At 44.6% G+C, this 25484-nt stretch overlaps 1 protein-coding gene across 1 annotated transcript in view; it reads left to right on the top strand.

The window, feature by feature from the left end:
- Window positions 1–25484, top strand: part of LOC126215188 (ras-related protein Rab-8A) — a 256673-nt gene that overhangs the window by 78120 nt on the left and 153069 nt on the right. The gene's annotated exons all lie outside the window — the stretch shown is intronic.

The raw sequence follows: 25484 nt of genomic DNA, 5'->3' as shown, positions 1-25484 counted from the left end.
ATGGCCTTGATACGCCAGGGCTTTGAGTCAAACAGGGCATGGATAGCGTGTACAGGTACAGCTGCCCATGCAGCTTCAACACGATACCACAGTTCATCAAGAGTAGTGACTGGCGTATTGTGACGAGCCAGTAGCTCGGCCACCATTGACCAGACGTTTCCAATTGGTGAGAGATCTGGAGAATGTGCTGGCCAGGGCAGCAGTCGAACATTTTCTGTATCCAGAAAGGCCCGTTCAGCACCCGCAACATGCGGTCGTGCATTATCCTGCTGAAATGTAGGTTTTCGCAGGGATTGAATGAAGGGTAGAGGCATGGGTCGTAACAGATCTGAAATGTAACGTCCACTGTTCAAAGTGCCGTCAATGCGAACAAGAGGTGAACGAGACATGTAACCAGTGTCACCCCATACCATCACGGCGGGTGATACGCCAGTATGGCGATGAGGAATACACGCTTCCAATGTGCGTTCACCGCGATTTCGCCAAACACGGATGCGACCGTCACGATGCTGCAAACAGAACCTGGATTCATCCGAAAAAATGACGCTTTGCCATTCGTGCATCCAGGTTCGTCGTTGAGTACACCATCGCAGGCGCTCCTGTCTGTGATGCAGCGTCAAGGGTAATCGCAGCCACGGTCTCCAAACTGATGGTCCGTGCTGCTGCAAACGTTGTCGAACTGTTCGTGCAGATGGTTGTTATTTTGCAAACGTCCCAATCTGTTGACTGAGGGATCGAGACGTGGCTGCACGATCCGTTACAGCCGTGCGGATAAGATGCCTGTCATCTCGACTGCTAGTGATACGAGGCCGTTGGGATCCAGCACGGCGTCCCGTATTACCCTCCTGAACCCACCGAATCCATATTCTGTTAACAGTCATTAGATCTCGACCAACGCGAGCAGCAGTGTAGCGATACGATAAACCGCAATCGCGATAGGCTACAATCCGACCTTTATCAAAGTCGGAAACGTGATGGTACGCATTTCTCCTCCTTACACGAGTCATCACAACAACGTTTCACCAGGCAACGTCGCTCAACTGCTGTTTGTGTATGAGAAGTCGGTTGGAAACTTTCCTCATGTCAGCACGTTGTAGGTGTCGCCACCGGCGCCAACCCTGTGTGAACGCTCTGAAAAGCTAATCATTTGCATATTAAAGCATCTTCTTCCTGTCGGTTAAATTTCGCGTCTGTAGCACGTCATCTTCGTGGTGCAGCAATTTTAATGGCCAGTAGCGTATTATTGACCCTGTGAGGTTTACTTTGAAGTGAAGAATGCGTGATCGCTGTCCCCCTCCATCTTTACCTGAAGTTACTAGTGTTTTGCATCAAGAATGCTATGAGATGCTGAAGAACACCCTACAAGACCGATATTTATCAATCTCGAGACGAGTGGATACTGTTTTGAAGGCCAGCTGGTTTGCTACACCGTATTAGGCATGCTAATCTATTGTTTTTGGTGTTTCCACCCCATTTACATGACTGCTCTGTAATACGCACGTAAGTGCCTGGCAGAGGGTTCATCGAACGATCTTCAGATTATTTCTCGGTCCAGCGCGAGAGAAACGAACGCTTAAATCTTTCCGTGCGAGCTCTGATTTCGCTTGTTTTATTATGATGATCATTTTTTTCCTATGTAGATTGGCACGATCAAAATATCTTCTTATTCGCCCGCCTTGGTGGCCGAGAGGTTTTAGGCGCTACAGTCTGGAACCGCGTGACCGCTACGGTCGCAGGTTCGAATCCTGCTTCGGGCATGGATGTGTGTCATGTCCTTAGGTTAGGTAGGTTTAAGTAGTTCTAAGTTCTAGGGGACTGATGACGTCAGAAGTTAAGTCCCATAGTGCTCAGAGCCATTTGAACCATTTTATCTTCTTATTCGGCGGAGAAAGTTGCAGATGGAAATTTCGTGAGAAGGTCTCGCTGCAACGAAAAGGTTCTTTGTTTTAATGATTCCCACCAAAATTCCCGTATCGTATCCGTGACACTCGATCCCCTATTTCTCGATAATACAAAAATTGCTGCCCTTCTCTGAACTTTTTCGATGTACTCCGTTAACCCTATCTGGTAAAGATCCCACACTTCGCAGCAGTACTCTAAAAGAGGACTGACAAGCGTAGTGTAGGCAGTCTCTTAGGCAAGCGTTTTGAATCTTCTGTTTTGTCAATAAAACGCAGCCTTTCGATTCCCTTCCCCACAGCATTATCTATGTAGTCCTTAAAATTAGTAACTGTAATTCCTAAGTATTTCGTTTAATCAACAACTTTTAGATTTGAGTGATTTCTCGTGTATTTAATCGTGAATTTAAATCATTCCTTTTAGTACTCATGTAGATGACATTACACTTTACATTATGTAGAGTCAATTTCCCAATTTAGCACCACAGATATATCTTTTCTAAATTATTTTGCAATTGATTTTGATCACTTGATGACTTTAGCAGATGGCAAATGACTGCATCATCTGCAAACAAGCTATTAGGGCTGTTCAGATTGTCTCCTAAATCGTATATATAGATTAGGAACAGCAAAAGGTCTACAATACTACATTGGGGAACCCCACGCATCACTTCTGTTTTATTGCGAACTGTGGCCTTTGTGACAGGCAATCACGAATCCAGGCGTACAAATGGGACAATATTCCGTAGGTACGCAATTTGATTAGAAACTGCATCTGAATAATTGTATCTACATCTACGTGATTACTCTGCTATTCACAATAAAGTGCTTGGGAGAGGGTTCAATAAACCACCTTCAAGCTGTTTCTCTACCGTTCCACTCTCGAACGGCACGCGGGAAAAACGACCACTTAAATTCTTTTGTGCGAGCCCTGACTTTTCATATTTTATCGTGATGTTCATTTCTCCCTATGTAGGTGGGTGCCAACAGAATGTATTCTTAATCGGAGGAGAAAAGTAGTGATTGAAAATTCGTGAGAAGATCCCTTCGAAACGAAAGACGCCATTGTTTTAATGATTGCCACTCTAATTCACGTGTCATGTCTGCGGCACTTTCTCCCCTATTCCGCGATAATACAAAACGAGCTGCCCTTCTCTGTACTTTTTCGATGTCATCCGTCAGTCCCACCTGATGCGGATCCCACACTGCACAGCAGTACTCCAGAATAGGGCGGACAAGCGTGGTGTAAGCAGTCTCTTTAGTAGACCTGTTGCACCTTCTAAGTGTTCTGCCAATGAATCGCAGTCTTTGATTTGCTCTACCCACAACACTATCTATGAGATCGTTCCAATTTAGGGTATTTGTAATTGTAATCCCTAAGTGTTTAGTTGAATTTACAGCCTTCAGGTATGTGTGACTTACTACGTAATCGAAATTTAGCGGATTTCTTTTAGTACTCACGTGAATAACTTAACACTTTTCTTTATTCAAGGTCAATTGCCACTTTTCGCATCATACATATATCTTATGTAAACCATTTTGCGATTCGTTTTGGTCATCTGATGGCTTTACAACACGGTAAATGACAGCATCGTGTGGAAACAATCTAAGACGGCCTCTTAGATTGTCTCCTATGCCGTTAACATAGATCAGGAACAATAGAGGCCTATAGCACTTCCTTGGGGAAGTTACTCGATGACTTTCCGTGTACTGCTACGAACTGTGACCTTTCTGACAGGAAATCACGAATCCAATCGCACAACTGAGGCGATATTACATGGGCACGCAGTTTGGTTAGAAGACGCTTGTGAGGAACGGTGTCGAAAGCCTTCTGGAAATCTAAAAATATGGATTCTAGAAATATAGAATCAACTGGAGATCACTTGTCGATTGCGCTCATTACTTCAGGAGTATAAAAAGCTGATTGTGTTGCACAGGAGCGATATTTTCTGAATCCGCGCTGGCTGTGCGTCGATAGATCACACCAGTGTTCGGATTGAAGACCACAACAGCAGCAGTAACTACGAGGGGCGTTTGAAAAGTCCGTGCAAAGTCTGAGAGATGGCACCACCAGCGCGTATCGAGGTCATGTTCAGTTAGTGGCATCTTTGGAAAGAACGCACACCAAGTTTCAGCCATATTGGTCTATTTCTTTGTGTTTGGCATTCGTGTGAATCAAGGAAGTCGAGTGATTGTCAAAAAATGGACGAAAAAGAATTTCTTGTGGTGATTAAACATTACTTTATGAAAGGCGAACGCGTCAGGAGACTAAAGAGAAGCTTGATAAACATTACGGTGACTGCATCTTCGATTAACACAGTTTATAAGTGGTTTCAAAATTTTCGGAGTGGCCATATGGGCACAAGTGATGCTGACCGTTATGGACGCCCTGTGAAGGTTACGACTCCAAAAGTGGTTCAAATGGCTCTGAGGACTATGGAACTTAAAAAAAAAAATGGTTCAAATGGCTCTGAGCACTATGGGACTTAACTTCTGAGGTCATCAGTCCCCTAGAACTTAGAACTACTTAAACCTAACTAACCTAAGGACATCACACACATCCATGCTTGAGGCAGGATTCGAACCTGCGACCATAGCGGTCGCGCGGTTCCAGACTGAAACGCCTAGAACCGCTCGGCCACTCCGGCCGGCTTACGACTCCAGAAATCATTGATAAAACCCATGATATGGTGATGGATGACAGAAGATTTAAGGTATGTTAGATTGATAGTGCTGTGAGCGTCTCTAATGAATGGGAACATAATATTTTGCATAAACATTTAGACATGAGAAAGCTATCCGCAAGATGAGTTCCGCGATTGCTCACGCTTGACCAAAAACGGAATCGTGTGAAGCGTTGCAAGGATGGTTTGCAGCTGTTCAGGGAGAATCCGCAGGTCTTCAAGCGTCGTTTCGTCACTGTGACGAAACAACAATCTAAACAATGGGTTACCAAGGGAGAATCAGGACCAAAAAAGGCGATGACCATTCCTTTGGCCAGAAAGGTTATGGCTACTGTCTTTTGGGATTCGCAAGGGATAATCCTCATCGACTATCTGGAAAAGGGTAAAAGTATTACTCGTGAATATTGTTGTTGTTGTTGTGGTCTTCAGTCCTGAGACTGGTTTGATGCAGCTCTCCATGCTACTCTATCCTGTGCAAGCTTCTTCATCTCCCAGTACCTACTGCAACCTACATCCTTCTGAATCTGCTTAGTGTATTGATCTCTTGGTCTCCCTCTACGATTTTTACCCTCCACGCTGCCCTCCAATGCTAAATTTGTGATCCCTTGATGCCTCGAAACATGTCCTACCAACCGATCCCTTCTTCTAGTCAAATTGTGCCACAAACTTCTCTTCTCCCCAATCCTATTCAATACCTCCTCATTAGTTACGTGATCTACCCACCTTATCTTCAGCATTCTTCTGTAGCACCACATTTCGAAAGCTTCTATTCTCTTCTTTTCCAAACTATTTATCGTCCATGTTTCACTTCCATACATGGCTACACTCCATACAAATACTTTCAGAAACGACTTCCTGACACTTAAATCTATACTCGATGTTAACAAATTTCTCTTCTTCAGAAACGCTTTCCTTGCCATTGCCAGTCTACATTTTATATCCTCTCTACTTCGTCCATCATCAGTTATTTTACTCCCTAAATAGCAAAACTCCTTTACTACTTTAAGTGTCTCATTTCCTAATCTAATCCCCTCAGCATCACCCGATTTAATTTGACTACATTCCATTATCCTCGTTTTGTTTTTGTTGATGTTCATCTTATATCCTCCTTTCAAGACACTGTCCATTCCGTTCAACTGCTCTTCCAAGTCCTTTGCTGTCTCTGACAGAATTACAATGTCATCGGCGAACCTCAAAGTTTTTACTTCTTCTCCATGAATTTTAATACCTACTCCGAATTTTTCTTTTGTTTCCTTTACTGCTTGCTCAATATGCAGATTGAATAACATCGGGGAGAGGCTACAACCCTGTCTTACTCCCTTCCCAACCACTGCTTCCCTTTCATGCCCCTCGACTCTTATAACTGCCATCTGGTTTCTGTACAAATTGTAAATAGCCTTTCGCTCCCTGTATTTTACCCCTGCCACCTTCAGAATTTGAAAGAGAGTATTCCAGTCAACATTGTCAAAAGCTTTCTCTAAGTCTACAAATGCTAGAAACGTAGGTTTGCCTTTTCTTAATCTTTCTTCTAAAATAAGTCGTAAGGTTAGTATTGCCTCACGTGTTCCAACATTTCTACGGAATCCAAACTGATCCTCCCCGAGGTCCGCTTCTACCAGTTTTTCCATTCGTCTGTAAAGAATTCGCGTTAGTATTTTGCAGCTGTGACTTATTAAACTGATAGTTCGGTAATTTTCACATCTGTCAACACCTGCTTTCTTTGGTATTGGAATTATTATATTCTTCTTGAAGTCTGTGGGTATTTCGCCTGTCTCATACATCTTGCTCACCAGATGGTAGAGTTTTGTCAGGACTGGCTCTCCCAAGGCCATCAGTAGTTCTAATGGAATGTTGTCTACTCCCGGGGCCTTGTTTCGACTCAGGTCTTTCAGTGCTCTGTCAAACTCTTCACGCAGTATCTTATCTCCCATTTCATCTTCATCTACATCCTCTTCCATTTCCATAATACTGTCCTCAAGTACATCGCCCTTGTATAAACCCTCTATATACTCCTTCCACCTTTCTGCCTTCCCTTCTTTGCTTAGAACTGGGTTGCCATCTGAGCTCTTGATATTCATACAAGTGGTTCTCTTCTCTCCAAAGGTCTCTTTAATTTTCCTGTAGGCAGTATCTATCTTACCCCTAGTGAGACAAGCCTCTACATCCTTACATTTGTCCTCTAGCCATCCCTGCTTAGCCATTTTGCACTTTCTGTCGATCTCATTTTTGAGACGTTTGTATTGCCGTTTGCCTGCTTCATTTACTGCATTTTTATATTTTCTTCTTTCATCGTTATTGGACCGTTTGAAAACCGAGCTGCAAGAAAAACGTCGGCGTTTGGACAGCAAAATGTCATTTTCCATCATGACAATGCACCAGCACACACCTCAGCAGTTGTGGTCGCAAAATTAATGGAAATAGGATTCCAACTCGTTTCACATCTCCCCTATTCTCCAGACTTGGCTCCCTCAGAATACAATTTGTTCCCCAATATGAAGAAATGACTGGCGGGACAAAGATTTTATTCAAATGAGGAGGTGATTGCAGCTACTGATAGCTATTATTCAGATTTGGACAATTCCTATTATTCGGAAGGGATCAACAAATTAGAACAGCGTTGGACGAAGTTTATAAGTCTAATAAGGAGACTATGTCGAAAAATAAAAAAGGTTTACCCAAACACGTAAGTATTTATTTTTGCACGGACTCTTCAAGCGTCCCTCATACAACCAGCTCAGAGGATGGTGTGTACACTCAGCGGCGACCTGTCTGCGTTGAGTCTGGACCACGGCAGCTCCTGTGTGGCGGTGAGGGCCCTCCGCCGTCTCCTCATTAACAGAACCGCGGAAGCGTTGCGGCTGTACAACGCATCCGCAGCAAACTCACGGCGCCTTCCTGTTTCGCAGTTCACGGCACCTCGCCCGAACGGCAAACACGTCTCGCCAATTAACCTCATTTCGCCCGCATAGGCCGCTGTTTAAAAACTGCGTCTGTTTTCGATATAAAGATTTTCCGGCATAGTCCCTCGTTTAAACACAGCCTACTGTAGATTCTTGAAACAAAAAACAGTGCCCAGTAGTTGGAAGAAAGTACACGGCGCACCCGTCTACAAGAAGGGAAGCAGATTTCAATCCAATATCGCTCACACCAATTTACTGTAAAATCTTAGAACATGTTTTGAGATCAAACATAATGAGGTATCTTGAACAGAATGGCTTCCTCCATGCCAACCAACAAGGATTCCGAAGACATCGATCGTGTGAAACCCAACTCGTGGATTTCCTGAAAGCCATGGACCAGGACAGGTAGATGCATTATTTCTAACCATTCGATAAGGCAGACCAGTCAACAAGTATTCTAACATTCTGCGTGGTGTCTGTTTGTTCTAAGTCGTGTCTCCCTACCACTTTCGCGCAACGACGCTCTGAGCGTGTTTTTTAGGGAATTGACTAGTTTGAACCTGGGACCTGTTGCTGTTAAGGAGACGCCAGACCACACGACATGTAGATTTCAGAAGAGTTCAGTGAGACTAGCGATGATATAATCAAATACTTAATGATTTCAGCGTCAGCTCCACTGCACTCCCTGTAAAAGAATCTTAATACTAACAAAATTTAGTGGAAGGGGTTCAAGGCTTTCCTATTTTTAGTTAGCTGGTAAAATAACGTCAAAAAAGCAGCTAAGTTTACCATTGGAAATTTTATTCTGCTCACAAAACATTGTTTATAAATTGCACTATTGATAAAAGGAAATGTTTTAATACAGGATGATAAAAACCAACTGCATTCAACAAAAATGTGAACCAATATTCCCTGAATGGGTTTCCAAGTTCTACAATGGATCGAAGGATGACCTATGCCATATCACATCTATAATCTAGATTTAAGTTAAGTTTCATAAAAGAAAAAACTATCAAAATGGTCTACAGTGACCCTCAATTATCTTTAATTACTTATCTAACTTGTCGTAAATTACAGTGGCTGATGTGGCTTCTCAATAACTATATAACAGAAAAATCATCGCGTTTCAGATTTTTACTTCAAGTGGCAAATGTGAACACCATGAGCTTTAATTGACGATCGACGCTAGTATTACTCAAAAGGGGGTGTAACAGATGAGATTTCTGCAGTTCTGAGTGAAGCTTTATGCGCTGTTATGCGGCATCGCGTGCGTTCATTACCTTGTCGTTTGTTAGGCAGCGTCAGGGGGCGGTGGGGGGCGCAGCTCCACACCTCGCTGTCTCGGAAGCAACTCTCTCCTAACTTCTCCTTACTACAATTTACCGAAGTTGGTTTAAAAAAAACTATCTGGCTGTGTTTTCATCTGACCGATCAGGGTCTCAGTGTTAACCTTAAGCTCTGCCTACAAAAATTCTGTCTATCCAATGAGAAACGTTATACTTTTCGTGGTGGGGCAATGTTTTTAACGTTTGCAACGTAACAGAGACGTGAAAAAGTCTCACGCTAAAACTTGCAGCTGGTGTGGCCCTTTCAGTGTTATCGTAAGATCTATACTGTTCTTCTGGAGTGCTCTATCTTTTAACATGGGCTGGGGGGTGGTCCTGGCGGTTGGCTGGCGACGTGGATGTCCGTCCCTTATCGTATGGCCTTCTAGCTTAACACGGTTCTGCTGTCGGCTTCTGTTCTTGTTTCTCCCCTCGGAACTGCGTCTGTTTCACGGTGGGAAGTTATGATACGCATTTAGGCATTCTTGTGTTAGTTTGTGGTATTCCATTTGCTCACTCGTTAATCGTATTACTTTGGTTAATTTAATGTCACGATTTATTCGGAGCTATGTGGCATACTGCTGGATTTGCTTATCATGTCAAGGTTTTCATGGAAGGTGTTGGATTTGCCTGACACCTTACAGTATCTTCCCTACTATATATTCGGACCATGTTCACTGCACATGTAACTACTGTATTGATATTCATACTGATTCTTAATAGTTCTATGCTTGATTATTCTATGGCTGGAAAAAGTTTGCTACCCGTCTGCCATACGATTCGATGACTTTGTACTTATCTACACGCTGGGACACCCAGTTCAACAGATCGTGGCGACGACTTGGCTTAAGAAAGTCTAATTGTACCCACACTATCGGACAGACATCATGATAGGAATATACACTGAAGAACCAGAGAAACTGGTACACCAGCCTAAGATCGTGCAGGCCCCCCGCAAGCACGTAGAAGTGCCGCAGCACGACGTGGCATGGACTCGACTAAAGTCTCAGGTAGTGCTGGAAGGAACTGACACCATGAATCCTGCAGGGCTGTCCATAAATCCGTAATACGAGGGGCAATACGTTGCAAGTGATCCCAGATATGCTCAGTAATGTTCGTGTCCGGGGAGTTTGGTGGCCAGCGGAAGTGTTTAAACTGAGAAGAGTGGTTCTGGAGCCACTCTGTAGCAATTCTGGACGTGCGGGGTTGTCGCATTGTCCTGCTGGAAATGCCCAAGTCCGTCGGAATGCTCAATGGACATAAATGGATGCAGGTGATCAGACAGGATGCTTACGTACATGTCACCTGTCAGAGGCATATCTAGACATATCAGGGGTTCCATGTCACTCGACTGCATACGTCCCACACCATTACAAAGCCTCCACCAGCTCGAACAGTCCCCTGCTGACATGCAGGTTTCATGGATTCATGAGGTTGTCTCCATACCCGTACACATCCATCCGCTCGATACAATTTAAAACGGGACTCGTCCGGCCAGGCAACTTGTTTCCAGTCATCAACAGTCCAATGTCAGTGTTGATGGACTCAGGCTAGCCGTAAAGCTTTCCATCGTGCAGTCATCAAGGGTATACGAGTGGGCCTTCGGCTCCAAAAACCCATACCGATTATGTTTCTTTCAATGGATCGCACACTGAGATTTGTTGATGACACAGCATTGAAATCTGCGGCAATTTGCGGAGGGGTTGCGCTTGTGTCACATTGTACGATTCTCTTCAGTCGTCGTTGGTCCCGTTCTTGCAGGATCTTTCTTCGGCTGCAGCGATGTCGGAGATCTGATGTTTTACCAGATTCCTGATACAGTACACTCATGAATTGATCTTACGGGAAAATCCCCACTTCATCGCTACCTCGGAGATGCTGTTCCCAACGCTCGTGCGCCGACTATAACACTACGTTCAGACTCACTTAAATCTCGATAATCTGCCATTGTAGCAGCAGTAACCGATGTAACACCTGCTCCAGACTCTTGTTGTCTTATACAGGGTGTTGCAAAAAGGTACGGCCAAACTTTCAGGAAACATTCCTCACACACAAATAAAGAAAAGATGTTATGTGGACATGTGTCCGGAAACGCTTAATTTCCATGTTAGAGCTCATTTTAGTTTCGTCAGTAACGTGATCAAATTGTAAATTTTCACAATCAACATGTGTGGGCTGATGAGAATCCGCACGCAATCGTGCAATCACGTCATCTACACAGATTTTCTGTGAACGTTTGGGCAGGCATTGTTGATGTCTTGATTGGGCCCCATGTTCTTCCACCTACGCTCAATGGAGCACGTTATCATGATTTCATACGGGATACTCTACCTGTGCTGCTAGAACATGTGCCTTTACAAGTACGACACATGTGGTTCATGCACGATGGAGCTCCTGCACATTTCAGTCGGAATGTTCGTACGCTTCTCAACAACAGATTCGGTGACCGATGGATTGGTAGAGGCGGACCAATTCCGTGGCCTCCACGCTCTCCTGACCTCAACCCTCTTGACTTTCATTTATGGGGGCATTTGAAAGCTCTCGTCTACGCCACCTCGGTACCAAATGTAGAGACTCTTTGTGCTCGTATTGTGGACGACTGTGATACAATACGCCATTCTCCAGGGCTGCATCAGCGCACCAGGGATTCCATGCGGCGGAGGGTGGATGCATGTATCCTCGCTAACGGAGGACGTTTTGAACATTTCCTGTAAGTGTTTGAAGTCACGCTGGTACGTTCTGTTGCTGTGTTTCCATTCCATGATTAATGTGATTTGAAGAGAAGTAATAAAATGAGCTCTAACGTGGAAAGTAAGCGTTTCCGGTCACATGTCCACATAACATCTTTTCTTTATTTGTGTGTGAGGAATGTTTCCTGAAAGTTTGGCCGTACCTTTTTCTAACACCCTGCATAGGCGTTGCCGACCGCAGCGCCGTATTCTGCCCGTTCACGTATCTCCGTATTTGAATACACATGCCTATACTAGTTTCTTTGGCGCTTCAGTGTAAACTAGACGTTTTGACAGTCATATGGCGAAAATAACCTTCAAACTTCCGAAAAGAACTCGACTTAGTAGAACGTGTACGTTTATTATCGAAAATACGATCGTATGTGGTAGCGAGCGAAGTTTGTGACTAGATTAACGATTCCCTGGTAGAATGGACACAGCGTGTTATCTTGGATTGAGAGTCGTCGTCAGATCTAGAAGTAACTTCGGTTGTGTCCAGGGAAGTGTCTTGGGAGCCCCGCTGTTCGTGGTGTATCTTAATGACCGTGCGGATATTATTAATAGTGACTTCAGACTTTTTGTAGATGTAGTTATTTATAATGAAATACTGCCAGAAATAAGCTGCATAAATAATCAGTCAAATCACCATAATATTTGTAAACTACGTAGAGACTAGCAATTTGCTTTAAATGTTAAGAAATGTAAAATTGCCTACTTAGTTATCTTATCAGTGTAATATTAGTGCGTCACAATTGGAATCGGCCATCTCTTACAATTGTGTGGGTGTAACACATTGTAGAGAGATGAAATGGAATGATCAAATAAGGCTCAGTCGTGGGTTAACCAGGTGGTAGACTTCGGTTCACTGGCGGACTATTGGGGAAGTGCAATCAGCCTGCAAAGGAGATTGCTTACAAATCTCTCTTTGGGATCCATCCTAGAATACTAGTCAAATGTGTGGGACCCGTATGAAAGAAAATAAAAAGGGGATATTGAACGTATGCAGAGAAGGTCAGCACAAATGATCACAGGTTTGTTTGACCCGTGGAAGAGTGTCAGAGATGCTGAAGGAACTGAATTGGCAGACTCTTGAAGGCAGATACAAAGTGTCGCAAGAAAGTCTATTAACAAAGTCTCGAGAACCGCTTGATGATTACTGTAGCGATAACTACAAATGGTTCAAATGGCTCTGAGCACTATGCGACTTAACTTCTGAGGTCATCAGTCGCCTAGAACTTAGAACTAATTAAACCTAACTAACCTAAGGACATCACACACATCCATGCCCGAGGCAGGATTAGAACCTGCGACCGTAGCGGTCGCCCGGCTCCAGACTGTAGCGCCTAGAACCGCACGGCCACTCAGGCTGGCCGATAACTACAACCCTCTACGTATCGCTTACACAGGGATCGTGAGAAGAAGATTAGATTAATTACAAAGGGTACTAGGAAAGTTTTGCAGTACATCTACATCTACATCCATACTCCGCAAGCCACCTGACGGTGTGTGGCGAAGGGTACCTTGACTACCTCTATCGGTTCTCCCTTCTATTCCAGTCTCGTATTGTTCGTGGAAAGATAGATTATTGGTATGCCTCTGTGTGGGCTCTAATCTCTCTGATTTTATCCTCATGGTCTCTTCGCGAGATATACGTAGGAGGAAGCAATATACTGCTTGACTCCTCGGTGAAGGTATGTTCTCGAAACTTCAACAAAAGCCCGTACCGAGCTACTGAGCGTCTCTCCTGCAGTCTCTCCCACTGGAGTTTATCTATCATCTCCGTAACGCTTTCACGATTACTAAATGATCCTGTAACGAAGCGCGCTGCTCTCCGTTGGATCTTCTCTATCTCTTCTATCAACCCTATCTGGTACGGATCCCACACCGGTGAACAGTATTCAAACAGTGGGCGAACAACTTTACTGGAAGCTACTTCCTTTGTTTTCGGATTGCATTTCCATAGGTGTCTTCCAATGAATCTCAGTCTGGCATCTGCTTTACCGACGATTAATTTTATATGGTCATTCCATTTTAAATCACTCCTAATGCCTACTCCCAGATAATTTATAGAATTAACTGCTTCCAGTTGCTGACCTGCTATTTTGTAGCTAAATGATAAGGGATCTATCTTTCTATGTATTCGCAGCACATTACACTTGTCTACATTGAGATTCAATTGCCATTCCCTGCACCATTCGTCAATTCGTTGCAGATCCTCCTGCATTTCAGTACAATTTTCCATTGTTACAACCTCTCGATACACCACAGCATCATCCGCAAAAAGCCTCAGTGAACTTCCGATGTTATTCACATGGTCATTTATATATACTGTGAATAGCAACGGTCCTACGACACTCCCCTGCGGCACACCTGAAATCACCCTTACTTCGGAAGACCTCTGTCCGTTGAGAATGACATGCTGCGTTCTGTTATCTAGGAACTCTTCAATCCAATCACACAATCGGTCTGATAGTCCATATGATCTTACTTTATTCATTAAACGGCTGTGGGGAACTGTATCAAACGGCTTGCGGAAGTCGAGAAACACGGCACCTACCAGGGAACCCGTGTCTATGGCCCTATGGTCTCGTGGACGAATAGCGCGAGCTGGGTTTCACACGATCGACTTTTTCGAGACCCATGCTGATTCCTACAGAGTAGATTTCTAGTCTCCAGAAAAGTCATTATACTCTAACTTAATACGTGTTCCAAAATTCTACAACTGATCGACGTTAGAGATATAGGTCTACAGTTCTGCACATCTGTTCGACGTCCCTTCTTGAAAACGGGGATATCCTGTGCCCTTTTCCAATGTTTTGGACAACGCAATAATAAGTCGCAGGAAGTTAATTGTTGCTGTGTTATGAGAATACTTCATACTTGCACCGTAGCCGCTGTGCCAAGTCTGTGTGCGCAGTCTTCCACTAGCGGGGTTAGTTCGAAGTGCTTGCTATGGCATCGTGGTCACGAAGTAAGATTCGGGCAGTTTTACGGCAGAACTTCGCTCGTGGTTTGAACATAGACCAGTGCTTTGAAGAAATGACTCTTTCACTTGGTGACGTGTGACCACATTGTACAACCATGTTCAGGCGGTAAAGAGAATTCCAAAGACGAAATGTGGCTCTGAAGGACGCTGAGAGGATCATCAGTAAGAGAGGAAAACATTGATGCTGTGAGGAAAATGTTAGATGAAGACGGGCGAGTAACCTTAAGCAGATAGGGAATATCTTAGGGCTAAATGCACCAGCAGTTCGATCGATTCTGTATGATCAATTGCAAGTAAAGGAACTTTGTTGTCTCTGGGTGCTGGACAGATTGGCGGACGAGCAGGTGATTTGGTGCTGGGAGATGTTAGAAAAGTTTTCTGAGGGACAATCTCAGTATGTGAGTAACATCGCGACAAGTGACGAGACTTAGCTGTACTATTATGTCGTGATAAGGCTCAAAACAAAAATTGTGAAACACCCTATACACACTACGTCCTGAACGTAAACTAAATAGTATCAACAAAAATAGCTGTATATGCATATCCCAGGACGCTGAAGATGTCTCGCAAAGAATTAAGGCGAAACGCGTATGGCGTAAAAATTGTTGTATTGAATTGTGATTAGGTGGTCCGAAAGAAATAATTATCAACAAACAGTAATGTTATTCGCAACTGAGGACGACACGACTACAGAAGTTGAAGGTGTAAATTATTGTTTACGTCGTATTAGGGTGGATGCTGAATGCCTTTAACTGCGCCTCAGAAAGTTAAATTGAACGTTTGCTCTCGTGGTTGGCCGCAAAGCAGGCACGCACAACGCTTGCGTTGCTGATGCGGCGCGCAGTTTGATGAGCTCAGTTAACTGCCGTCTTCCGGTCATAGCCGTCTCCTGTCTGCCTCCATCGCTCGTGCAACGCAGCGCAAAATATTGTATTCTCCTTCACTGAGTAGATGATGAGATGCAGGCACAAACTGACAAGTATGTCTGCCACAATTGGAGATGTATTCCGTCTTCTGCAAGACGTACTGGTAGTTTCGTATCCACCCAGACATGTTTCAGCATATTTTTTGATTTCTTCTGTCGGTTTATTTGCTTATTTTTCTTCTGCAAAACTGTTCAAAATGGTTCAAATGGCTCTGAGCACTATGGGACTTAACATCTGAGGTCATCAGTCCCCTGGAACTTAGAACTACTTAAACCTAACTAACCTAAGGACATCACACACATCCATGCCCGAGGCAGGATTCGAACCTGCGACCATAGCAGTCGCGAGGTTCCGCACTGAAGCGCCTAGAACCGCTCGGCCACCGCGGCCGGCCTGCAAAACTGTTGTTTCATCTCATCTTTAAACAAACTTTTGATAAAAATACACGCGTCAAAACAAATTTTGCATCACCCCGGTTCCCAGAACTCCTAAAGATAGACGTTGACTGTGGATATTGTATCACAGACACAGTCCCTTTGACTGTTCAGAGATGTCACTAAACCTGCGTAAAGATATAAACAACTATGCATGAGCAGCGCCTATTAGACGGAGGGGACCCGACAGCCGATCAGTTCCAGTAATTCCACCAGGAAGGAGGTACACGCCTCGTGTTGTCTGTAGTTCAGCTATGCTTAGACTGCCAATACCGCGGTTCAATCGCGTCCGCATTTTTACCTTGTGCAAGGATTGGGTCTGAACAAGTGAAGTGTCCAGACGTCTCGGCGTGAACCAAAGCGATGTTGTTCGGACATGGAGGAGATACAGAGAGACAGGAACTGTCGATGACATGCCTCGCTCAGGCCACCCAAGAGCTACTACCGCGGTGTATGACCGCTACTTACGGATTATGGCTTGAAGGAACCCTGACAGTAACGCCACCATGTTGAATAATGCTTTTCGCGCAGCCACAGGACGTCGTGTTATGACTCAAACTGTGCACAATAGGCTGCATGATGCGCAACCTCACTCGTCCGTCGCGAGGTCCACCTTTGTAACCACGACACCATGCAGCGCGGTACAGATTGGCTCAACAACATGCCGAATGGACCGCTCAGGATTGGCATCACATTCTCTTCACTGATAAGTGTCGCATTTGCCTTCAACTACACAATCGTCGGAGATGTGTTTGGAGTCAATTCAGACAGGCTGAACGCCTTAGAAAGACTGTCAAGCGAGTGCAGCAAGGCGGAGGTTCCCTGCTGTTTTGGGGTGGCATTATGTGCGGCCGACGTACACCGCTGGTGGTCATGGAAGGCGCATTAACGGCTGTACGATACGTGAATGCCATCCTCGGGCCGACACTGCAACCATGTCGGCAGCATATTGACGAGGATTCGTCTTTATGGACGGCAGTTCTTGCCCCCAGCGTGCACATCTTGTGAACGACTTCCTTCAGGATAACGACATCGCTCGACTAGAGTGGCCAACATGTTTTCCAGACATGAACCCTATTGACATGCCTGGGATAGATTGAAAAGGGCTGCTTATGGACGTCGAATCGCCATTGAGGAGGGGGAATCTGGATCAACAGTACCATAATGAACTTGTGGATAGTATTCCACGACGAATACAGGCATGCATCAATGCAAGAGAACGGGCTACTGGGTATTAGAGGTACTGATATGTACAGCAATCTCGACCACCGCCTCTGAAGGTCTCGCTGTATGGTGGTACAACATGCAATGTCTGGTTTTCATGAGCACTGAAAAATTCGGAAATGATCTCTATTCGAATTTTTTGTACAGGTTCCGGAACTCTCGGAGCCGAGGTGATGCAAAACTTTTTTTGACGTGTGTATTTAAATGCGTAAAATGAGCGATTGTTGTGAAATAATTTTTACGTTGGTTAGCATACGGTACACTGTTGAGACGTACAAAGAAGAGCCTAAGAAACTGTTACACCTGTCTATTATAGTGTAGGGCCCCCGCGAGAACCCAGAAGTGCCGCAACACGACGTGGCATGGATTCAACTAATGACTGAATTAGTGCTGGAGGGAATTGACACCATGAATCCTTCGGGGCCGTCCATAAATCCGTACGAGTACGGGGGAGTGGAGATCTGTTCCCAAGAGCTGATTGCAAGACATCCCAGATATCTTCAATGTTGTACATGTATGGGGAGTTTGGCGGCTAGCGGAAGTGTTTAAACTCAGAAGAGTGTTCCTGGAGCCAGTCTGTAGCAATCCTGGACGTGCGGAGTGTGGCATTGTCCTGCTGTATTGCCCAAGTCCGTCGGAATGCACAATGGACACGAATGGATGCAGGTGATCAGACAGGATGCCTACGTACGTGTCACCTGTCAGTTGTATTTAGGTGTGTCAGGGGTCTCATATCAGTCCAACTGCACACGCCCCACAGCATTACAGTGTCTCCACCAGCTCTGACAGTCCCCTGCTGACATGCAGGGTCCACAGATTCTTGATGCTGTCTGCATACCTGTACACGTCCATCCGCTCGATACAATCTGAAACGACACTCGACCGACCAGGCAACGTGTTTCCAGTCATCAACAGGTCAATGTCGATGGTGGCAGTTCCCGCCGAGGCGTAAAGCTTTTGTGTCACGCAGTCATCGAGAGTACACGAATGGGCTTTTGGCTCCAAAACACTATACTGATGATGTTTCATTGGGCGGTTCGCACGCTGACACTTGTTGATGGCCAGCATTGAAATCTGCAGCAATTTGCGCAAGGGTTGCAGTTCTGTCACGTTGAACGATTCTCTTCAGTCGTCGTTGGTCCCGTTCTTTCAGAGTCTTTTCTCCGGTTACAGCGTTGACGAAGACTTGATTTTTTGCCCGGTTCCAGGCGCTTCCGTCAGGAACCGCGCTGTTGCGGCGATCGCAGGTTCGAATCCTGCCTCGGGCATGGACGTGTGTGATGTCCTTAGGTCAGTTAGGTTTAAAATGGTTCAAATGGCTCTGAGCACTATGGGACTTAAGATCTGAGGTCATCAGTCCCCTAGAACTTAGAACTACTTAAACCTAACTAACCTAAGGACATCACACACATCCATGCCCGAGGCAGGATTCGAACCTGCGACCGTAGCGGTCGCGCGGTTCCAGACTGAAGCGCCTAGAACCGCTCGGCCACAATGGCCGGCTCAGTTAGGTTTAAGTTGTTCTAAGTCTAGGGGACTGATGATCTCTGATGTTAAGTCCCACAGTACTTAGAGCCATTTGAAATATTTTTGATTTTTTGCCGGATTCCTGACATTTGCGGTACACTCGTGAAATGGTCGTACGGTAAAATCCCCACTTCATCGCTACCTCGGAAATGCTGTGTGCCATTGACCGCGCGCCGACTATAACACCACGTTCAAACTCAAAACTTGATAACCTGTCACTGTAGCAGCAGTAACCAATCTAAAAACTGCGCCAGACACTTGTTGTGTTTATACAGGCGTTGCCGACCGCATTGACGTATTCTGCCTGTTTACATATCTCTGTATTTGGATAGGCATGCCTATACCATTTTCTTTGGTTCTTCAGTGTATAGGAAAGAGACTGTCTGCTTCAAGAAATGCAGTCTAAACTCAGTTTCGCCTAAACTGAACCTGATATTAATTCTGGAAAGCAACACCTAATCCTTAATGATCTTATTGTCCTTGCTGTAATGTAAGATTGATCCTAACTAATTTTCATGGCTTACCTGTGGGAATGGTAATTCAGTGCTGCTCGAACTGAGAGCAAGCCATACCAACTGATAACTTCATTTAATGACATCTGAACAATGACATTAACCAACCCAAACTAGTAAAGGAAAAATTTCTTTGTAAGCTTCCGTTATTCAAACATATAGTAATGTTTTGTTTTTAATATGTATGTTCGTGTGTTCTGTTCTGTACGCAAAGTGGTGTGCTTTAATTGTGCTTACATATGCAGTTGATTAAACTGTATGATTTGTGTGGTGTCACCGCCAGACACCACACTTGCTAGGTGGTAGCCTTTAAATCGGCCGCGGTCCGTTGGTATATGTCGGATCCGCGTGTCGCCACTGTCAGTGATTGCAGACCGAGCGCCGCCACACGGCAGGTCTAGAGAGACTTCCTAGCACTCGCCCCAGTTGTACAGCCGACTTTGCTAGCGATGGTTCACTGACAAATTGCGCTCTCATTTGCCGAGACGATAGTTAGCATAGCCTTCAGCTACGTCATTTGCTACGACCTAGCAAGGCGCCATTATCATTTGCTATTTATCTTGTGATGCATGTACCGTCAGACCGATGTTCACCAATTATGGATTAAAGTTAAGTATTCCAACAGCTACGTACTTTATTTGCTAGACTCAAATCCTTTAACTGTTCCAGACCTCACGCCAGCCTGCGTGAGCTTAAACGCATGCCTTTCGGCTTCACCTCCTAGTGGCTTGGCTGTCTTGCCAAGTCACAACAATTTGTAAGCACATATACGTACAATTCCACATCTAATGCCGCCAAACACACACACACACACACACACACACACACACACACACACACACACACTAAAATGACAACATAGCTTGTCACGGGCAAATTACACAGCCTTTTTTGTTATGGAAATGTTATTTGAAGCTTTAATAAGTGCAATTAGAAACACGTAAAGAGCGATGTGAAAGACCCTACTAGCTCGTATGTTAACAAAATATCTCAGGTTCTTTTTGCATCGTAATTTCATTTAAATTAATTGTGCTTTAATGTCATGGGTTCGTCGTGTAGGGAAATATTATTGTGTGGCGTATTTATCACTGATCATTTCGGAGTAAGTTAATTTCTGTGGATTTACTTAGCTGAGATAAAATATAGCTGTTGCAAATAAATTAAAATGACACTGAAGTTAAATGATATAATTAAAATGCAAATTTTGTGAGTTATTTCCGCGGTTCTGTGCCGTTTAATATTGGAAATATTCAAATAAAATGCTGTGGCCGTGCGAATGGTCGACAGCAATAAATCATATGCTCGCGCTGTATTGAGCGTTCTGACATTCTGAAAAAATAAGTCATTAGTTTTCTAACATGTAGGGATGCTAAAGGTACATACAGGGTAATTATTGAACTGTATGAAATAAACTGATCATAACTACTGAACGGTTTGCATTAGGACTTTCAAACTGCATGGTTGGCTGCGGGACATATTGGGAATCAGTATGTGCATGCATGGTTTGGTTTAGCAATGAAGCCCACTTTCATTTGACGGGGCTCTTCAACAAGCAAAACTGGCGCATTTGGGGGACTGAGAACCCGCATTTCGCGATCGAGAACTCTCTTCACCCTCAACGGGTGACTGTGTGGTGTGCAATGTCCACTTACGGAATAATCGGTGCGATATTTCTTGGTGGCACAGTGATTACCGAACGGTACGTGAAGGTTTTGGAAGATGATTGCAGCCCCATTATCCAAAGTGACTCTGATTTATCTATTGTTGTATTGTTTATGTTCGACAAGATGTGGTTAGTGCAAGACAGAGCTTGACCCCATCGAAGCAGGAGAGTGTTTGATGTCTTGGAGGAGCACTTTGGGGACAGCATTCTAGCTCTGGGGTACCCAGAGGCCACTGTCATGGGCCTCGATTGGCCGCCGTATTCTCCGGATCTGAACACATGCGACTCTTTTTTATGGGGCTATATTAAAGATAACGTATACAGAACAACCCCAAAAACATTGCTGCGCTGAAAACAACCATTCAGGAGGTCATCGATAGCATCGGTGTTCCGACACTTCAGCGGGTCTCGTAGAATTTCGCTATTCGTCTGCGCCACGTCATCGCCAATGACGGCACGCATATCGAACACGTCATAACCCAAATCCGAATATCTGTAGTGACGTTTATATATTGAACAAAGTGTTTGCGCCGTAGTTTGTAACTAATTAAAGTTTTTTTCATATAGTTCAGTAGTTGTCACCCTAAAAATAAAAGTTTTAAGAGCAAGTAAACACCTGGTTCTTTTTTTATTTTTTTTTCAGAAATACAACGTAAGTACACTTACAATGACTCTCACGTCTTCCTCATCCAAGATCAGGGCAGAGTAATCAATTGCATAAAATCATTCGACTGTTACACAGTTACTAATAGCCGGCCGCTGTGGCCGAGCGGTTCCAGGCGCTTCAGTCCAGAACCGCGCGACTGCTACGGTCGCAGGTTCGAATTCTGCCTCGGGCATGGATGTGTGTGATATCCTTAGGTTACTTAGGTTTAAGTAGTTCTAAGTTCTAGGGGGGCAACGGCCTTCCCGCAGTGGATACACCGGTTCCCGAAGTTAAGCGCTGTCGGGCGTGGCCGGCACTTGGATGGGTGACCATCCAGCCACCGTGCGCTGTTGCCATTTTTCGGGGTGCACTCAGCCTCGTGATGCCAATTGTGGAGCTACTCGACCGAATAGTAGCGGCTCCGGTCACAGAAAACCATCATAACGACCGGGAGCGGTGTGCTGACCACACGCCCCTCCTATCCGCATCCTCCACTGAGGATGACACGGCGGTCGGATGGTCCCGACAGGCCACTTGTGGCCTGTTAACGGAGTGCATGCAAGTTCTAGGGGACTGATGACCTCAGATGTTAAGTCCCATAGTGCTCAGAGCCATTTGAACCATTTGAAGTTACTAATATTTCTAACATAGAACAAGAAATAATACGCATAATAAATCGATACTGTTTGTAAATACAATTACGTTGAATAATAAATGTTTTTTCTGTGCACTTTTCCGTGCGTCTTTCAAGGATCATGAAAGCTGAATTCATTGCACTTTTCGTAATTCTATGTGAATATATATTGTTCTCCCCAGGGCAAGCAGTACAGTAACTATGGAAAAGCAAGCAGTGGATCAACAGCATTACATCAAATCACTTGTCAAATTACTCTATACTAAACCATACTCCTAAACTCATCTACCTCACAAGGGAACCTCCCCATCACACCCCCCTCAGATTTAGCTATAAGTTGGAACAGTGGATAGGCCTTGAAAAACTGAACACAGATCAATCGAGAAAACAGGAAGAAGTTGTGTGGAACTATGAAAAAAATTAGCAAAATATACGAATTGAGAAGTCCACGTGCAACATAGGCAACTTCAAGGGTAATGTGCAGTCAGGAGCGCCGTGGACCTGTGGTTAGCATGAGCAGCTGCGGAATGAGAGGTCCATGGTTCAAGTCCTCCCCCGAGTGAAAAATTTACTTTCTTTATTTTCGCAAACTTATGATCTGTCCGTTCGTTCATTGACGTCTCTGTTCACTGTAATAAGTTTAGTGTCTGTGTTTTGCGATCGCACCGCAAAACCTTGCGATTAGTAGACGAAAGGACGTGCCTCTCCAATGGGAACTGAAAACATGTGATCGCAAGGTCGTAGGTCAACCGATTCCTCCACAGGAAAACACGTCTGATATATTCTATACGATACTGTTGACGGCATGTGCGTCACGTGACAGTAATATGTTGTCGACCCACCTAACTTGTACACTTGGCGAATGGGTAAAAAGGTTCGTCTGGCTTGCCCGATTTAGCTTTTCTTGTGGATGTGATAATCACTCCCAAAAAAGTGATCGCATCGAACGGACAGGGACAGATAATAATTGCCTGAAAACAAAAAACAAGGACCTCTCACTCCACAGCTGCTCACGCTAACCACAAGACCACGGCACTCCTGACTGCCAGTTACCCTTGAAGTTGCATATGTTGCATGTGGACTACTCAGTTCGTATATTTTGCTAATTTTTTTTATAGTTCCACACAACTTCTTCCTGTTTTCTCGATTGATCTGTGTTCAGTTTTTCAAGGCCTATCCACTCTGCCAACTTATAACTAAATCTGAGGGGGGTGCGATGGGGAGGTTCCCTTGTCAGTATCTTTTTCTCTGTTCTCTTCAAGCTATTTCAGACCGCTGTTTTACATAGCCAACACGTGACTCACTCACTCATTTGCTAGATTCTGTTAGAATGCCGGCGCAACGACAATACTACTGGCAACCAAAGATCACAGTGATCGTACTGAGAACTTCGGTGTCCCAATATATTGACTGTTGAAGACTACTGTTTCAAAGATCCTTAGCATAGAAATATGAAATATTGACATATCCAATGAAATTATAAAGCTTTCGTCACTTCCATTGAATACCAAAAAAATACTACAATGAAGCACCAAACAAACTGGTATAGGCATGCATATTCAAACATAGTGATATGTAAACGGGCAGAATACGGATCTGCGGTCGACAACGCCTACACAACACAAGAAGTGACTGGCGCAGTTGTTAGATCCTACAATGGCAGGTTACCAAGATTTAAGTGAGTTTGAACGACACCATATAGTCGGCGCACGAGCGATAGGACACAGCATCTCCGCGGTAATAATGAAGTAGGTATTTTCACGTACAACCATTTCACGAGTGTACAATGAATATCTGGAATCCGGTAAAACATCAAATCTCAGACATCGCTTTGGCCGGAAAAAGATCCTAAAGAATAGGACCAACGACCACTGAAGAAAATCGTTCTGGAATTTGCTGCAGATTTCAATGCTGGGCAATCAACAAGTGTCAGTGTGCGAACCATTCAACGACACTTCATCAATATGGGCTTTCGGGGTTGAAGGCCCACTCGTGTACCCATGGTGACTGCATGACACAAAGGTTTGCGCCTCGCCTGGGCCTGTCAACACTGACATTGGACTGTTGATGACTGGAAACATGTTGCCTGGTCCGTCGAGTCTGGTTTCAAACTGTATCGAGCAGATGGACGTGTACAGCTATGGAGAGAACCTTACAAATCCATGGACTCTGCATGTCAGCAGGGGACTCTTCAAGCTGGTGGAGGCTCTGTAATGGTGTGGGGCACGTGCAGTTGGAGTGATACGGGACACCTGATACGTCTAGACACTTTGGAAATTCCAGCAGGACAACGCAACATGCCACACGTCCAGAATTGTTACGGAGTGGGTCCAGGAACACGTTTCTGACCAAAGACTTCCGCTGGCCACCAAAATCTCCAGACATGAACTTTATTGAGCATATCTGGAATGCCTTGCAACGTGCTGTTGAGAAGAGATCTCCAACCCCTCACCCTCTTACCCCCTGCAGTATTCATGGTGTCAGTTGCCTTCAGCACTGCTTCAGACATTAGTCGAGTCCTTGCCACGTCGTGTTGCGGCACTTCTTCGTGCTCGCAGGGGCCCTACACGGTATTACGTTTACCAGTTCCATTGGCTCTTGAGTGTATAAAGCTTTCATCACTTTCCTTGAATACCAAAAGAGTTCTACACTACTGGTCATTAAAATTGCTACATTGGAAGCGTGTATTCGTCATCGCCATACTGGCGTATCACCCGGCGTGATGGTATGGGGTGCCATTGGTTACACGTGTCGGTCACCTCTTGTTCGTATTGACGGCACTTTGAACAGTGGACGTTACATTTCAGATGTGTTACAACCCGTGGCTCTACCGTTCATTCGATCCCTGCGAAACCCTACATTTCAGCAGGATAATGCACGACCGCATGTTGCAGGTCCTGTACGGGCCTTTCTGGATACAGTAAATGTTTTACTGCTGCCCTGCCCAGCACATTCTCCAGATCTCTCACCAACTGAAAACGTCTGGTCAATGGTGGCCGAGCACACTACGCAATACGCCAGTCACTACTCTTGATGAACTGTGGTACCGTGTTGAAGCTGCATGGGCAGCTGTACCTGTACACGCCATCCAAGCTCTGTTTGCCTCAATGGCCAGGCGTAACATGGCCGTTATTTCGGCCAAAGGTGGTTGTTCTGGGTACTGATTTTCAGGATCTATGCACCCAAACTGCATGAAAATGTAATCACTTGTCAGTTCTAGTATAATATATTTGTCCAATGAATGCCCGTTTATCATCTGCATTTCTTCTTGGTGTAGCAATTTTAATGGCTAGTAGTTTATATGTTAAAAAAAAAAGAACTTAGTTTTATCATTCCGTAAAAGCCGAAACTAATTTATTTGACAGCTACAGGTCCACTAATTTTGATTCTCTATCC

This window comes from Schistocerca nitens, chromosome 12 (genome assembly GCF_023898315.1).
Source record: "Schistocerca nitens isolate TAMUIC-IGC-003100 chromosome 12, iqSchNite1.1, whole genome shotgun sequence".
Taxonomy (NCBI): domain Eukaryota; kingdom Metazoa; phylum Arthropoda; class Insecta; order Orthoptera; family Acrididae; genus Schistocerca; species Schistocerca nitens.
Note: the sequence above shows the minus strand (reverse complement) of the source record. Positions and strands in the feature narration are given on the sequence as shown.